Below are 19189 nucleotides of genomic sequence, written 5' to 3' on the forward strand. Positions count from 1 at the left end.
AATCCAATATATTTCCATCATGGATGGGGTTTCTATCTGTGTATTCCATGTAGTTTTCAGGGAAGGCATTTAATAAAGTTTCACACGATGTCTTATCAAACCCGTCACTAACAAAACTGTAATTTTCTCAAATGTTGGGTGATTAAAGTCTCCACCAATGATTACAATGTTATTAGGGAACTTCTGTACAAGTGAAGTGAGGTTTTCTCTAAAGTTTTCAGTTACGTCAGGAGATGAATCTGGTGGGTGATACTGAGTTGCACCCAAAAACTCTCACAAGCAGCTTCAATTTCTACCTTGGTCGATCTAAGTTTCTTGTCTACTGCAACGAATACACCATCGCCATTTCCCATCTGCCTATCTTTTCGATATACAGTTTAATTTTCCCCAAAAATCTCACTGCTATCAATTTCAGGTTTCAACCAATTGTCTGTACCTAATATTATGTAAGCTTCACTGCTTTTCATGAGCACTTCAAACTCTGGAACTTTGTTGCAAATGCTTCGGCAGTTTACCATTAGGATTTTAATACTCTCACCTTTGGGAGGCATTTCTTTCAATCTTACACTGACACTTCTGGGTTTCCTACAGCTACCGTTATCTGGATTGGATGGAGAGTCGCCTAATCTAAAAAGCCCTTGTGTGCATTCAACACACAGTCAGCTACCTGAACAACAGGATCTGATGTACAGTGCACATGTGTCTCATTTACAGGGACTCTACAGTTCTCAATGCTATGGCACAAGTCCAGGAAGTCACAGCCTAGCTCGTCACAGAACATTTGAAGTCTCTGGTTCTGTCCTTCCACTCGGCTCAGAACCAAAGGGCCACGATCAGTTCTGGGGACAATGATGTAAATTGTGAGCTTTGCTGAAACTCCATGAGCAAGGCTGGTCTTCTTGACCTTCTCTGCCAGTCACTTAAATGATCCACGAATTACTTCAGAGCCCACAAGACAGGCATCATGATGCTGGAGCACCACAATCTGCAGTTGGTTGCACCCTGTTCCCTCAATGGCTGGTGGAATAGCCTCTTCAACATGTTTAATGAGGCCCTGGGCATTCATACAGAGAGCAACTAGTGTCCTTTCCTGTCCCTTGCTACCATTTCCCTAAGGGGTAACATCATTCGCCGTATGTATGAACTGCTGACAATTAATACACTCCTACCCTTTTGCGATTGCCTCCTCCTGACACCAGACAAAACAGGTTTCCTCAAAACAGGTGAAGTGAGTCCCACTGGCTCAGTTTCAGTGAAAGACGGCCCCTCAAACTTATTGATTAGGGAGATTGGTACAACACCTTGAGCCTTACTGGTCCCCACCCACCCAGTACATCTACCACTGACACACCACTTGCAGTCAAGTGGACAATTAATGACAGATCTTGTATTTTCTGCAGGGGAGGCATGATTCATGGGAGAAGACAGTACTTGAGGTATGTCTGGTACAGGTACTGCAGATCACAACTCTCAGGAACTCTTTCAACACACCGATTTGCAGCAGCTGCCAATCATTTGGCAGCAGTTAGGGCAATTTCCAGCTGCTTACTACGTCAACCAACTCAGCCCGTGTTCGAGGATGGCAATCACAGTAGAGTTGCATTTTGGCTGGTGCAATGTTTTACAAGGCAGTGAACAAATAACTTTAAATTAAGCCTACAGATTATCTTTTAATCTGTTGAACTAAAAAGTTTCTAATTCCCTATGAGGATTGAAGCAAACACACAAAACAAGATTTCTATTAAGGCAAAAACTACTAGTTTACTAAAACATTTTGAGGTTAATTATGGTTGTTACAAACTTGAAAACAGAGTTAATTTATGATAAATGCAGATTATATCTTCTTTAAGGAAAAACTAAATGTGACACAGTATGTTAGCCAAAAAATCTGCTACAGTAACTAAATCACAAACACTGATTTCCTACAAATTGCCCATAGATTATGCAAAGAACAGTTATAGCTTCTGAAAATTCTCAAAAATGCATTTTTATCTGTGTTGAATTACAAAGCAGTTCAGGGATGATGTAATCATTGGCAGAACTGTGAACCACAAACGCTGATTTGCTATGAAATAAATTAAGTTTCCAAACACTCTTACTGGTAACTTAGGAAGATATAGTTTTGTAAGCATTTGAAAATTCTCAAAATAACCTACCATCAGATTAGATAATGATTGTTTTGAACAAGAATAGGCCTACTGTTCTAAAAAATTTTAAAAGAGCAGAATTAAATTTAAGCCTTCAATTGATGATAACAGTACAAGTTTATCATGGTACTCACGAACTTTTGAAATTTCACAACAGATCACAATACAAACGGGTACGGATACAATCAGTGAAACATTACGCAGGAATGATGCAAACAGTAAAATATTTGAATCTAGAAATTTAAATTGGCACATGATGTTGTACACGTGGTCTCACACAAAAGAAAATTTCAAAGTCATTTTTTAGATATAAATATGTGTTCATATTGCACACATTTTTCACTTGGCTGATTCTGTGCATACTTCAACACTAGCATGTCAAAGACGAAGAATGCAGTGTTAGTTTATTTTGATCAATATTGCTAATATGTTTCTGTAAGGGTGACATGAAAAAACAACGGAGGTCTTGAGCCTTGTGCATGTCTGTCAAACCTTTTTTGAACAGAATCAGTTATATATATGAATTGGTGCATTGTCAGCTCAGCTTTGAAGATGGCATTTGTACTAAATAACAACAAATGTAATATCAAAGGTGGTTTTTGGTCACCTAAAATGTAAGCATAATTCCTGTCTGTAACTAATTCTTATAGCATGGAAAGGACCGACAAAATACCAAGGAAATGCACACACAGTGTCACATAGTCCCCCTCCACCCACCATCTTAATTATTGGAAATAAATAGAAATATAAGTTTTATGGATGAATTTATGGTGTTGGGAGGCCATGTGTGTGTGTATTTGAATGCTGAAATAGAGTCAGGTTTCAGTGTAGCTGTGATGCAATTGTTTATTTAATTTACCTGTGCCTACATTATTTCTGTTTTATTCAGGTAAATGTATGACATACATAGGTGCCTCTATATACTAACAAAATAACAAGTGTGATGGCACAGTTTTAAGGCACTACGTTTGTATTTGGGAGGAGCACAGTTAAGCAGCCTGCCCAATCATCCTAATATAAGTTTTCCAACCTAATCTTTCTTCTTTTCCATCAATTCTAACAAATTTCAGACTGGAATATCAACAATATTATGAAAAGGATAGAGTGGTATTTACCATACAGATGACAAATGAGTTGCAGACAGGCACAGTGAAAAGACTGTTACACACTGAGCTTCTGGCCAAAGCCTTCTTCAGAACAGAAACACACAAACATTCACACAAGCAAGCACGTCTCAATCTTTTTGTTGTTCCTGTCTACAACTCAATGTGTCATCTTTACAGTGACTAGCAATCTATCTTTTCATTAATATTGTATTTATATGTATGTATGTATGTCTGTCTGACTGTCTGCCTATATACAAGGTGCCTAGCTCTAATATCTGTAAGAACTATGTAACTTTGATGTTACGAAAACAGCATAGAAAAAGGTTTTTTGGTTCCAAAAGCTTACATTTTATTACATTTAAATTAGATATTCCTTTAAAAAACTACAATGACCACTAGCATTTCTGAATATAGGTCTCCAGTATTTTTTGCATGAGAATAGAATACCTGTATGAGTCACACTTCAGCAATATAACTTTTGTGTAGATCTGACAAGACATTATGGATGAATAATACATTAAATGTGGGGATCTTTGTGTTGACATTGTGGCCATTTGAATGAGGTACCAACTTGGGTGTTTAGACCACTCTCCATGCCGAGGCAAGCAGCACATCATGTCTAGGTCACTCTACACATAGTGTGGAAAAAGCTTCTGTATACTGCACATTTCAAATGGTTGCAACAATAGCACAATAATCCCAATATTCATCATACTTTTACTCCATAATTTCTCTTCCGATAGACAAAAGAATTATGTCACTGGCTTTTCTTATATGAATCTGCAATTCTGGGAGTAGAAAGGTGAAAGAGGTTGGGCAGGTGCCACAACTGCCCCATTTAAAAAAATGCAAACGACCACTGCATTTTTATAGCATGTCATCCACATGACTTTTCAGTCAGACAGGTGTTTTGGAAGTCAGCAAACTCTGAACTATATTCTTGTCACATCAAAATGAACATAGTTCTTGCAGATGATACAGTTAGTTGGAACACCCTATATGTTCAGTGATCCTGATTGTTTGAGAAGTCAAAATGAATTTAACACACTGCAACAGAATGCTTGCTGCTATGATGCTTCTGAATGACCAAAAACCTGGTTTCACAATGTGACTTGGACCCAAACCTTCCCTAGCAACAAGACAAAAGTCCAAGTTCAAGTTCAGATTTGGCACACTGCTTTAGGCTAAGACAACACATGCGATTTTTCCAGGGGAATTTGAGCTGGGCATCTCAGTGAGTGTGGCCACACGATACTGGAACTCACACTGCTAGTACACAGGTGGGGCACATCTTCAAGTGTTGCATGCATCAAAATGTGCCCCAGCCTATCTCGCAGCAGGAATTCCAGCAGCCTGAGTGGCCACATATGCAGTTTTTCACGTGGCATTCTGTCCATTTTGCACTCCCAACCAGAACATTTCAGTGTTGATGAGCAACATGAGTTATGTGGACAGTGAGCTGTTAATTCTGGAGGTACAAAAATATCCATGTATTTATGATATAAAGTGTGCAGACCATAATGAAGGTTGGGTCACGGCTAGCAGTTATTGAACAGAAAGGGAGAAAATTGAACTGAAACAAAGAAATAAAGCTGATAGGTACAAAACTATATTTGCAAGAAGTTTCTTCTTCATATTTTGGTTAGGACAACCATTTATGATTTACTCCTTACAGCAGTTCTGTCAAGGCACTGATCCATTATCATGACAGAAATAGTCTGAGAAATGGTGTCTGGGAAACTTTCTATTTGTGCTACCTCCAGTCCCATAGGCGACTTGTTTAATAGACATGTCAGTGTGTCCTCAGAGTTGTAGTCATCCACAATCCTCACACAACTGTGAAGCACACAACATGTTGTAAGTATAATGTCAACAAATTTAACACTCACATCTATCACCTGATGCAAAATCCACAATTTACCAGCTAAAAGGCATTAAAGAAAAAGTGTAGCTCTTGAGAAGCTGTTGGTGGGGGTTTTAGTTGTCTAGTATTTTTCTGGGAAAGATCTTAGGAGGTTTTCACATAGGTCAAATTCCTTATCAGCCACAAATACAAATGGAGGAGATGTACAAGTAGGTCCGTTTGCAAGTGGTTCCGGCTGAGGCAAATTTTATATCTTGTGTGTAAATTTTTTTCTCTAGATCAGTTGCTTTGAACAAAATTCATGGTCTCAACCCCCCACATCAACATATCTGTAACAGTAATTGCTATCTTCCAAGCTACTAGAACAATGAAAAAGTTCTGATCACTGTGTTTGTTTTAGAAATGTCAGTTTTCAATACAGATAGCAGTTTATCAAATGAATTATCTACTATGATAACACTCACAAAATATATCGGTATATTCCTAATGTAGAAAAATGAACTTTCCCTTTGTTGACATGTTACAGGGTAGATTCATCATTTCCTCTGCTGGCTTTGGCTTCAACAGAAACAAGCGAGTAATAAACACAGTGTAAAACCTGAATTGTTATTCAATGAAACACTGTTCATTGGTGTTCTCGAGAAGTTGCTTCTCCAGCATGTGTATTGTCCATCTGACTGCTAACGCCTGGCACTTTTTCCTGCTGTGTGTGGCCGGCATACTTGCTCAGATCCTGACTGCAATTGTTCCAGCTCTAATTCTATTGGAGAAATTGCATGTGTGGCCATACCCTTAAACTGTTTAGATAGTATAACTGAAGACTTTATTTTGAGCGGATTAAGCTGATGTTACCAAAACATGAGAAGAAAGGAGTGAAGTAATGTAAGGACGTAACATCCTGTCAAAATCAAGGTCATTAGAGAGACTACTAAAGCATGAAATGCATGGGGAAGAAAATAAGCCATGTTCTTTTCAATGGAGCCGTTTTTCCATTTTCTTTAGCGATTTATGAACACCATAAAAGCATTAATCTGGATACCAAATGGGGTTTTGCATCCTACTCTCCTCGAATGTTAGTCCAGTGACTTATCCACCGTGCCACCTTATTTGGTAATGAGCTGACATGCTTGCACATGTAGATCTTTATACAGGTGGCACAATGTCAGTCTTCAACACATTTACTTTAGCTATTTGTAGTATTACAATCTAACCACAATTTTTGTCCACATTTGTTGACTCATAGGAAAACAGATGCCTTAGAACTGCATACTGACTTAATTCATTGCAGCAACATACAAATCTTGCATGTTAAGAATAGTTACACATAACATTGTAGACCAGTTTTTCTAGAGAATCAGTGTTTACGTAATTTAGTAACCATTTGTTCATATGGATAGGCAAAAAGTATCTTCTTACTACTACAGTGACATTGTGATTATTCGACCAGGTTAGCATCTGTACTGTTTCTAACTTTGCATTCTGAGTAGCATTTTCCTCACAATGCTACCTTTTCAGTAGTTCTTTATCACACCTCTCCTGCTTTGAGCTCCCAAAGAACCAAATTTTGGTTCTAAAAGATTAAGGTCATCACCACTTCTTTAAAATTTCAGTTGTTCTGCCCTAGGACTTAGTTTTTTGGTCACTGTTAAAGAAATGTTTTATCTTTCTGTATATTATGTGTAATCCACCAAATAAGAAAGTTGTGTCAATAACAGAAGAAATTATTGAATCAAGTTATGAATGATAGTGAGAGTTGACTTCATTAGCATGTTGCTAAGACAAAATGCTGACACTCATACCAGGACACTCAACAACTGGAAAAGGTCTCTTGATCTGAAAATTTCTTAATTTTCACACCCATGTGTGGATGAACATGGTTTGTTTTAGTCATCAGTCTTCTGACTTGTTTGACGTGGACCGCCACGAATTCCTCTCCTATCTCAGAGTAGCACTTGCAACCTATGTCCTAAATTATTTGCTGGAAGCATTCCAATCTCTGCCTTCCTCTACAGTTTTTGCTCTCCACAGCTCCCTATAATACCACGGAAGTCATTCCCCAATGTTTTAACTGATGTGCTGTCAACCTGTCACTTCGCCTTGTCAGTGTTTTCCACATTTTCCTTTCCTCTCCGATTCTGTGCAGAACCTCCTCATTCTTTGCCTTATCAGTTCACATAATTTTTAACATTCATCTATAGCTCCACATCTCAAATGCTTCGATTCTGTTTCCCCACAGTCCATGTTTCACTACCATACACTGTTGTGTTGCAAATGTACATTCTCAGAAATTTCTTCCTCATCTATCTTTGATACTAGTAAACTTCTTTTGACCAATAATGCCCTATTTGCCAGTGTTAGTCTTTTGATGTCCTCCTTGCTCTGTCCATCTTTGGTTACTTTGCTACCTACGTAGTAGAATTCTCATTTCTGCTACTTTTCATTACTTTCGGCCTTTCTCCAATTTACTATTGATCCACATTTTGAAATCATTAGACTGCTCATTCCATAACAGATCATGTAGTTCTTCTTCATTTTCACTCAGGATAGCAATGCCATCAGTGAATCATATCATTAATATCCTTTGACCTTGAATTTTAATTCCACTCCTGAATCTTTCTTTTATTTCCATCATTGCTTCTTTGATATACAGATTGAACAGTGGGGGCAAAAGACTACATCCCTTTTTAACTTGAGCACTTCCTTCTTGGTCGTCCACTCTTATTATTCCCTCCCAGCTCTTGTACATATTGTATATTACCCATCTCTCTTTTACATTGTCAAACGCTTTTTTCAGGTTCACAAGCCCTTGAATTTCTTTTAGTCTTTGCTTCCATTATCAAGCACATCATCAGAATTGTCTCTCTGATGGCTACAACTTACCTAAAGCCAAACTTATCATCATCTAACACATCTTCAATTTTCTTTTCCATTCTTCTGTATATTATTCTTGTAAGCAACTTGGATTCATGAGCTGTTAAGCTGATTGTGTGATAATTCTTGCACTAGTCAGTTCTCACAGTCTTCAGAATTGTGTGGATGACATTCTACCGAAAGTCAGATGGTATGTCGCCAGACTCATTCTACAAATCAATGTGAACAGTCGTTTTGTTGTCACTTGCTTTTAGAAAGTCTGATGGAAAGTTATCTATCCCTTCTGCCTTATTTGATCTTAAGTCCTCCAAAGCTCTCTTAAATTCTGATTCTAATAATGGATCCCCCTCTCTTCTAAATTGAGTCCTGTTTCTTCTTCTATTACGCCAGAAAAATCTTCCCCTTCATACAGGCCTTCAATGTACTCTTTCAACCTATTCACTCTCTCCTCTGCATTTAACAGTGGAGTTCACATTACCACCCTGGCTTTTAATTTCACTGAAGGTTGCTTATGACTTTCCTATGTGCTGAGTCAGTCTTTCCGACAATAATTTCTTTTTCAATTTCTTCACGTTTTTCATGCAGCCATTTCATCTTAGCTTCCCTGCACTTCTTATTTATTTCATTCCTCAGTGACTTGTATTTCTGTATCCCTGAATTTCCCTGATATTTTTGTACTTTCTTCTTTCTTTGATCAACTGAAGTATTTCTTCTGTTACACATGGCTTCTTCACAGTGATCTTCTTTGCACATATGTCTTTCTTTCCAACTTCTGTGACTGCTCTCTTTCGAGATGTCTGTTGTGACTCGCCGATCATTCAAAGTGCCGCCGCGCAATTACGTGCGTCCTCTAAGTGCGGCGCTGTCTGCCAGGCATGCAGCAGCTGCGCCACCTAAGCGGCCAGCTGACCAGCGGCCGCTAGACTGGGACTCAGTGTTCATTCGAATGCTAACGTGTACACATGTTTTGCTTGTCAAGTTACTCTGTGACTTATATGTGTTGTGTCGTTCTGAAATATATTTGTTAAACTTGACGTTATAACAATTGGCGACGAGGTAGTGGATTTTTTCTTTTCACCGTTGACCCACAGGGTTCCATGGCTACTGTCGAGCAACTATTGCAAAATCTCCTTGAACAGCAAACGCTTCTAACAGCGGCGATTCGCGATTTTGTCGCGGCGTCAAATGCGGGGCATTTCTCGTCGTTGGCTGTACCTCCTTTTCCTCCTTACGACGAGACGGCAGAAGACTGGTCTGATTATGAAAAACGTCTTCGACAGCACTTCTTGGCATTTCATGTCACAGACGAACAACCATGTAAGTCTCTGTTCCTTTCCTGGATTTCACCTCAAATGTATCGGTTGTTGTCGCAATTGGCTCCTTTGAAGGATCCTGCATCTTTGTCCTTTGCTGAAATCTGCTCACTTCTGTCTGTCTATTTTCAAAAGCAAACGCATGTCGTAGCCTATCGTGTTGCCTTTTATCGTTGTCAAAAACAGCCACATCAATCCTATTGCGCTTGGGCTGCTGAACTTCACGGCCTCAGTCGAAAGCGTCAATTTGTTACTGACGTTCACAAAGAATCCTATGTCGATTCCATAGTACGGGATACCATTATCCGGTCGGCGCCCGACAAAGAAGTTCGGCAACGTGCCCGTCAGTTGGAGAATCCGACTCTAGATGAAGTTCTCTCCATTGCGCAGTCTTTTGAAATTTCTCGCGCCGCTGGGGCGCAAATACAGGCATGGGCTGATGTCGGGGAAATACAACCTCTGTGCGCTGTTGCCGACGCATGCGGCGCGTCCCCGCCGGCCGACGTGGCCACAGTGCGCTCCCACGCACAGCCTAGCCATAAACAACCCGCTAAGAAACTGCAGCAAAACCCCCGGCAACTTCCTTCATGTCCGCAGGGTTTTACGAAACATTCACGCGAGGATTGTCCCCAACGTTGGGCTGTGTGTCACAATTGCAAAGAGAAAGGTCATGTGTCTTCCGTTTGCAAATCCGACCGCATACATGATGTTCATAAACATGACGCTGATTCTGATTCTGTGTTGTCTGTCAATTGCACTTCTTCCCTTTCAGGGAAGTTATTCCTCACTGTCCAAATCCTTGGTCGAGATGTTCGCATGCAAGTGGATACCGGTTCTGCTGCCACTATAATTAATTCTCAGACGTATCTTCAGTTGGGTTCTCCACTCCTGTCACCTGTCACTCGGCAATTATGGACATACAATAAACAGGAGATTTCTCTCTTGGGACAGTTTAATGCTGAGGTATCTTACAAATCAGTCGTTCGCACTGTTCCCATACTTGTGGTCGACCAGAGCAACGCAGAAAATCTTTTTGGTTTCGATGCCTTTTGCGTTTTTGGGTTCTCCATAGATGACTCTGTCAATATTGTCTCTGATGTTATTCCTTATGCTCAACTGGATTCCTTGTCGACGACATTTTCGTCCCTTTTTTCTCCTGGGTTAGGCGGTGGAAACGATTTTGAAGCTCATATCATGCTCAAACCCACTACTCGGCCTAAGTTTTTTTGGCCCATTCCTGTGGCCCTTCGTGATCGGGTGAAACGGGAGTTGGATCGTCTCACTACTTCAGGGGTCTTGCTTCCTGTCACTTCCAGTGAGTGGTCCTCTCCTGTCGTTGTCGTTGCTAAGCCAAATGGTGATATTCATCTCTGTGGCAACATCAAAGCCACTGCAAATGCTCAATGCCTCATTGACACTTACCCTATGCCCCGTCCTGACGAACTGTTCACTAAACTTGCTGGAGGCGAGTATTTTTCTAAAATTGACCTGTCAGAAGCTTATCATCAACTTCCTCTCGACGCTGCTTCCCGTAAGTTTCTGGTCCTTAACACGCCTTTCGGCCTCTATCAATACCAACGCTTGCCATTCGGGGTTGCTAGTGCCCCTGCTCTCTTTCAGCGATTCTTGGAACAATTATTGCTCCCTGTCCCTGGGTGTACCAATTACATGGACGACATTGTTGTCACTGGCTCCACCACTAAAGAACATCTTCAAAATCTCCGTACACTTTTTCATGTCTTACAGACTGCTGGTCTTAAGTGTAATCTTCAGAAATCACAATTGTTTCAGGCATCTATCACGTACTTGGGGATTCAACTCTCTCGGGATGGTATTCGTCCGCTTCAGCAAACTGTCACTGCGATCGATGCCCTTCCTCACCCTGCATCTGTTAAGGAACTGCAGGCCTTCTTGGGGAAAATAGCATACTATCACAAGTTTTTACCGTCTGCGGCTTCGGTGGCTCAGACGTTGCATCGCCTGTTGCATAAAAACGTGCCTTTTCACTGGTCGGTGTCATGCGATGCGGCTTTCCAGAAACTGAAGACTATGCTGAAACAGGCCCCGTGCCTGGCTACTTATCGACCTGGCCAACATCTTGTTCTTGCCACAGACGCCTCTCAATACGGGCTCGGTGCAGTCCTGGCGCACCGTTTTTCTGACGGTTCGGAACAACCCATTGCTTATGCCTCCAAAACGCTCATGGATGCTCAACAAAAGTATTCTCACATTGAAAAAGGAGCTTTGGCCATTATTTATGCTCTTCATAAGTTTGGTGTTTTTCTCTATGGCTCAAAATTTCATCTTGTTACGGATCACAAACCACTTGTTCCCTTGTTTCATCCATCAAAGTCACTTCCCGACAAGGCTGCACACCGCCTCCAGCATTGGGCTATTTACTTGTCTCATTTCAATTATGAGATTCATTTCCGGCCAACAGCTCAACATGCAAATGCTGATGCTCTGTCTCGCCTTCCCATGGGTCCTGATCAGGCATTCGATAGGGACGAACTTTTGTGTTTCCACCTGGATGTTGCCGAGCAGCGGGTTGTGGACGGGTTCCCCATCACTGGGGACAGGCTGGCGGCTGCTACGAGTTCTGACCCTACCCTCTCCTGGGTTTTACGCTGTATTCAGAAGGTTTGGCCCGATCGCCGTCCGCTAAGACTTCTGATCCGTTGCAGAACTACTACGCTTTGCGCTACCGCCTCACGACTAGGGATTGTGTTATCCTCCTCTCCACCGACAATGCTTCGCCACGTGCCGTGGTACCTGCGTGTTTGCGTGCTTCGGTCTTGCGCCTCCTTCACCAAGGGCACTGGAGTGTGTCTCGCACAAAATCTCTGGCGCGCCGTCATGTGTACTGGCCTGGCATCGACTCTGAAATAGCACACATTGTCACTGCCTGCGGCCCTTGTGCGTCACAGGCCGCTGCCCCGAAGTCATCTTTGTCGCCGTGGCCTTCGCCTGAGAAGCCCTGGGAGCGCATTCATGCTGACTTTGCGGGACCCTTTTTAGGTACTTATTGGCTCCTCGTAATTGACGCCTACTCTAACTTTCCTTTCATTGTCCGTTGCACGTCGCCTACCACCGCGGCAACCACCAGTGCTCTCGCCCGCATTTTTTCTTTGGAAGCCCAGCCCTCTACTCTTGTTACTGATAATGGTCCGCAATTTGCCTCTTCCGAATTTGCAGATTTTTGTGCTTGTCACGGCGTTATGCATGTCACGGCCCCGCCGTTCCATCCACAATCCAACGGTGAGGCTGAACGACTGGTCCGCAGATTTAAGGCTCAGATGCAGAAACTTCTGACTTCTTCTGCTGCTGATGATGCACTTCTCCAGTTTCTGACTTCTTACCGTTTCACCCCCATGGGCGACCACAGCCCGGCTGAGCTCTTACATGGGCGACAGCCCCGCACACTACTTCATCTTCTGCGGCCTCCCACCTCACAGCCGCGGGTGCCTTCACTTGGCCGGTTCACCGCTGACGACCTCATCTGGGTATGGGGATATGACAGGCGGCCAAAATGGAGCCCGGGCCGCATCTTAAGACACCGTGGCAGATGCCTGTATGAAATCCAGACGGACACGGGTGTTGCAGTGCGTCATTCGGACCAGCTTCGACCTCATGTGCCAGCAACGCCTGTTCCAAATGCCGCTACACCACCTTCGGCTCTACCTGATGCTCGCGATCTTGGCATCTCTCAATACTCACAATGCAGCCCTCTCACTGTCATCGCGATGCCAGCACAAGAACGGACGCCACCAGGAGACACGCCCATGCAGGAACCAGATGACCATCCTCTGTCAGAGCAAATCTACTCGCCTCCTCCTCCAACGGATGCTGACACATCGCCCATGTCTCCTGTCATATCAACTAGACTTGCCGCAACGGGCAGATTTGTGCAGGGGCCCCAGCAGATTTGACCCCTACGTCTCCTGTCATCTCGACCCGTTATCATCGGGGACACTTCCATCCGAACGGGAAGCCGCCTCCTCGAGACTTTACGGCGAGTCAAACAACGCCTATGGATGTTAGCCATCTCCAGGACATCTCCATCAAGACCAGTGCAACAATTTCAAAGGGGGGAAAAGTGTTGTGACTTGCCGATCATTCAAAGTGCCGCCGCGCAATTACGTGCGTCCTCTACGTGCGGCGCTGTCTGCCAGCCATGCAGCTGCTGCGCCACCTAAGTGGCCAGCCGAGCAGCGGCCGCTAGACTGGGACTCAGTGTTCATTCAAATGCTAACGTGTACACATGTCTTGCTTGTCAACTTACTCTGTGACTTATATGTGTTGTGTCGTTCTGAAATATATTTGTTAAACTTGACGTTATAACAATGTCCATTCCTCTTCAACTGTACTGCCTACTGAGCTATTTTTATTGCTGTATCTACAGCCTTAGAGAACTAACTTCAAGCACATCTCATCATTCCTTAGTACTTCCGTATCCCACTTCTTTGCACACTGATTCTTCTTGACTGATCTCTTAAACTTCAGCCTACTCTTCATCACTACTATATTGTGATCTGAGTCTATATCTGCTCCTGTGTAGGCCTCATAATTTAGTATCTGATTTTGGAATCTCTGTCTGACCACGATGTAATCTAACTGAAATCTTCCCGTATCACCTGGCCTTTTACAAGAATACCTCCTCCTCTGATGATTCTTGATCAGATTAATCGCTGTTACTAGCTGAAATTTATTACAGAACTCAATTAGTCTTTCTCCTCTCTTTCTTCTACTCCTCTTAAAACTGCATTTCCAGTCCCCCCATGACTATTAGATTATCATCTACCTTTACTTACTGTATTACCCTTCAATATCCCCCTTATATTTTCTCTACCTCTTCATCTTCAGCTTGTGATATCGGCATGTATACCTGAATTATCATTGTCAGTGTTGGTTCGCTGTCGTTTCTGATAAGAACAACCCTATCACTGAACTGTTCACAGCAACACACTCTCTACTCTACCCTCCTATTCATAACAAATTCTAGTCCCGTTATACCATTTTCTGCTGCTGCTGATATTACCCTGTACTCACCTGACCAGAAATCCTTGCCTTCTTTCTGTTTCACTTCACTGACCCCTACTATATCTAGACTGAGCTTTTGCATTTCCCTTTTCAGATTTTATAGCTCCCCTGCCATATTCAAGCTTTTGATATTCTATTTTTGTTGGTTATTCATACTTTCTATCATGGTCACCTCCCCCTTGGCAGTCCCAACCTAGAGATCCGAATGGGGGACCATTCTGGAATCTTTTGCCAATGGAGAGATCATCATGATACATTTTCAATTACAGGCCATATGTCCTGTGGATACACATTGTGTGTCTACAATGCAGTGTTCTCCATTGACTTCTGCATCCTCATGCCACTGATCATTGCTGATTCTTCTGCCTTTAGGGCCAGTTTCCCACCCCAAGGACAAGATAGTCTGAACCTCTGTCCGCTCCTCCACCCTCTTTGACAAGGCTGTTGGTAGAATGAGGGTGACTTCTTATGCCCGAAATCTTCAGCTTCTTATGCTAATTATTAATCAAAATTTAAGCAGTGGTGGGTTTTGAACTTGGGACTGGGGATGTTTTGATTACTAATCAAAGATGCTACCCCCTAGACTACAGAACATATATATTTAGGAAAGATGCAGTTGTTCAATATCTTGCAAATTTACATTTTGAGACACTGGTTGTTTACATGCGATACCTTCTCATCTTTCTCTGAAGAATTTCACCATTACTTGATGTGGGTGTACAACAGAAACATTCAATTACTATTTTAGGCATACCTTAAATAAGTATCTTCACTCAGATGATCTTCCATTCTGATTCTGTATTTGTCTTGATAATTGTACCTTTACCACTAACCCCTTCCTTTTTCCATCTGCAAATAGCGCAAAACGACGACAGGTAAACCTTTGTATTAGCTCTAATTTCTTGAGTCTCCTCACTGTAGTCATTTTGCAAGACATATGTGGGAGGAAGTACTATGCTTTCCCATTCTTCTCAGAATGTTCTCTCTCGCAGTTTCACAGCAAATGTCTCCATGCTGTAAATGATCCTGTGATGAAACATGCCCCTTCACATTGGATCTTCTTTACCTCTTCTATTAATCCTACCAGAAAAGGTCCCAAACTGATGAGCAATATTCAAGAATATGTGGAGCAAGTGTTCTGTAAGCCAGTTCTTTTGTAGATGATGTATATTTTCTTTGAGATTTTTGCTATGACTCTCAGTCTAGCATATGCTCTTCCTACTATTTGTTTTATACAGCTATTCCACTTAAGGTTGCACTGGATAGTTACACTTAGATATAATACATTAGAAACTGTTTCCAGAAATCTCTCATCAACAGTTTAGTTCTGAAATACTGGATTTTTTTTGTGTGTAAGTGCATAAGTGCAATAAGTTTCATTTATTTACATTCTGGGACAACTGCTAGTCCGTTCAGCAATTCTCTTCATTTTGTTTTGCATATTGCTACAGCCTTCTGACATTGCTACCTTCTTATAGATAACTGAATCATCTGCAAACAGCTTTATGGAGCTTCTGATGTTTTCTCCTAGACTCCTTTTATAACAGTAATGGTCCTATCACACGTCCTTTGGATATTCCAGAAATTTTGTTCCATTAAGGGTGGCTTGTTGGTCTTGAATCCAGTGGAAATCTGATCTGATACTCAAGACGCTCTTTTTTTTTTTTCACTAAATCACAGTTTAGGACTGTTTCAAATGCTTTCGTGAAGTTAACAAACATGGCATCAACCTGGGTGGTGATGTCTACAATGCTACAGATCTGATGGAGAAACAGAGACAGCAGAGTTTTGCTTGATATCTGTTTACAGAGTCCTTGATGATTCTTATAGAGGTGATTCTTGCTCTCCAAAAACTTCATAATACGTGAACATAAAACATGTTCCATAATTCTATAAAAGACTGATGCCACCAATATAAGCCTTAAATATGTGCACCTGTCTGATGACCCTTCTTGAAAACAGGAATGGTATGCACTTTTTTTCCAGATGCCAGGCCCCATTTACTGCTCAAGCGACCTATGATACACTGCTGCAAGAAGGGGAGCAAGTTCTTTCACATAATGTCACTAGAATCTCACAGGTATCTCACACAGTCCACAAGCCTTTCCACTACTAAGCAGTTGTTAGAAGATGTGCTAAAAAGTAATGCCTCAGAATTTTTCATGTAAAAGCCCTTATAGCTTTCTAAGTAAAGCAAACGTTATTAACATTCTACATCTTTATTCTCCATGTGTACATATTTATACCTTAACATAATCACCCTGGCAACAAACATGTTTCTCTCAATGGGAGACCATTTGCTGTTGCTGTCACTGTAGAATCTGTTGTTGAAGCCACACCCTCATCTGTGCTTGCACTGCTTCATCACTATTGAAATGAATTTTTTGAAGGTGTTTTATAAGTTTTGGAAATAGATGAAAATTAGATGGGGCAAAGTCAGGTCTGTATGGAGGATGATTAATCACAGTGATTGCAGGGCATCGGATTGTAGTAGTTGTCATAGTGCTTGTGTGTGGTGTGGTGTGGCCTTACTGAAGGAGAGGGTGCACTATGTGTGGACAACCTCTTCTGCAGTTGGATACTGCTTTACAGCATGCTGTTATGCTATTTTTCATTTTGTTCAGCTTGAATAAGGCTAATGGTCTTATGGATGGCCTCTCAATTCAGGTGACTAGTATCACTGGTGATGACAAGAGACACAATCTGTAGCTGGCTGCACACAATGCATTCAACAGCAGTCAGCTGAACCTCCACCAAATTTCAAAAAGGACTTGCTGACAAACACAGACAGTCCAAAATGGACTTACTTTCTGCTGACCTAGTTGCTTTTTCCCTGAGGAGCTCTCAATAATGAGTAACTTCTTCAACAACACAAGTCTAGAACTTGCAGAAAGAATGGCCATTGTCCCAAGATGTTAGGAGGCTTATACTGGTTTACTTGTACTGTCAGAAACGTAACACTTCATATTGGCTGTTAAGGTGAATACGGCCATGATCCATATTCACTCTCCAACTACGGTATAGATCAGTAAATCAGTGGGCTCCAAAATTGGATCACACTAACTTGTTAATATCTATATACACATTCAATATCTCTGATGACGCCATTGATATGGGGCCCACACACATTTCTGGAACATTCTAAGATGGGGTGCGCAACTGTTTTGTAAGCAATGTCACTTGTAGATGGACTGCATTTTCCAGTATCACATGAGAAATATGCTAGGATGAGAGGCATGAGTGTTTTATAACATTTAACAATGAGATAATCAGAAATGGAGCACTAACTCAATAAGGGAAGGAGCTCAGTCATTTCACTTACACAGGAATTTTTCAGGCTTAACCTAAATTGATTTAGGGAAGCCTAGGAAAATCGAATCTGGAGCTCCATCCATACAAGAAGTCAAACTCTACTCCTTTTGTCCCTGAAAGTGCTATCTACTAGCCGTGAACCTACAATTATATTGAGACCCCCCCCCCCCCCCAAAAAAAAAGAGCAGATCTCTGTTATAAGAATTTACTCATGGACCTTTTTACAAAATTCCTTCAGCAGTCACCTTCAAAGTACTCTACATGTTTGAAGCATGCCTGGAACCCTTCAACTTTTATATTGTCCATTGCTCTTTGCAAAGCTGTTTTTACTGCCCCCACATCATCATAATGCTTTCCTTTGAACATTTTTTTTTCATTCGCAGGAATAGGAAAAAGTTGCATGGGGCTAGGTCTGGCAAATATGGAGGGTGGGGAATGACAGTCCATCCCTGGGAAGCCAAATAGTGGGTCACTCCTAAGGCCGTGTATGCAGGAGCATTGTTGTGATGAATCAACCAGTCACCTGACTGCCATAGTCTGAGCATTTCCTCCACACACCTTCTCGCAGATGTCTTAAAACTCCAAAATAATACTGCTGGATAGCAATCTGGTCAGGGGGTACAAATTACCAATTCCAAAAAGACAATGGTCATCATCTTCACATTCAACCTCACTTGCTTTGCTTTTCTCGGTTGGGAGTCCTCCCCAGGCTTGATGCTTTCTTGGTTTACCCGTAGTAAAAACTCTCATCACCTGTAATGAATTTGTTCAAAAAGTCTGGATTACTTTCAGACTCCATTTTCAAGTCCTGGAACACATTCATGCACATCAGTTTTTGGCCCTGTGTGAGAAGGCGCAGAACAAATTTAGCAGCAATATGTCCCAAGTGCAAATCCTCACTCAAAATCTGCTGGCATGCTTGCCTCTGCTGAAATTTGGAGGATCATGAAACGATGATCCTGGTTGAATTGTTGGTAGATTTTTCTCAGTGCTTTCCTAGTTTCATTATGTTGCAAGGGTTCCGAATGAGATTGGTCTTCAACACTCATCTCACCATGTTGAAAGCATCAAAAGCAGTCAAAAACTTGTGTGCAGCACATAGAGTTCTCCTGGGAAGTCTCTTGGAAGCATTTGGTGACACTCCGTTGCTGATCTTTTACATAAGAAACAAAACTTCACTGACATTCTTTATTCTTTTAAAGCAGAGAAACACAACACTATATTCACCAATACATTGACACCATCCGATCTGTACCGTTGTTTTGTGGAGATCTATATTAACCTCATCTAGTAGGAGAACTTTTCACTATGTTTATGAATGGCAGTGCCCCCCCCCCCCCCCCCCCCCCCCGAACCCACGGAATTGAAGGAGGAAGGTGCCATGTGTGTAGTTTCCAATAATTCTGAGACCATGAGACACATTTTATTAAATAATGGCTACTGCTGGACACCCGTAATTACTTTCATCTACAAGGAAATTTCTTTCTTGTTTGAATCATTGAATCAGTTAATTACAATGTCAATGGAAGGATAAGC

General features: G+C 41.7%; 1 protein-coding gene across 1 annotated transcript in view; it reads right to left on the bottom strand.

The window, feature by feature from the left end:
* LOC124776894 (putative ATP-dependent RNA helicase TDRD12) overlaps positions 1 to 19189 on the bottom strand; it is a 451178-nt gene that overhangs the window by 41336 nt on the left and 390653 nt on the right. The window lies entirely within an intron of this gene.

This window comes from Schistocerca piceifrons, chromosome 2 (assembly GCF_021461385.2).
Source record: "Schistocerca piceifrons isolate TAMUIC-IGC-003096 chromosome 2, iqSchPice1.1, whole genome shotgun sequence".
NCBI lineage: Eukaryota > Metazoa > Arthropoda > Insecta > Orthoptera > Acrididae > Schistocerca > Schistocerca piceifrons.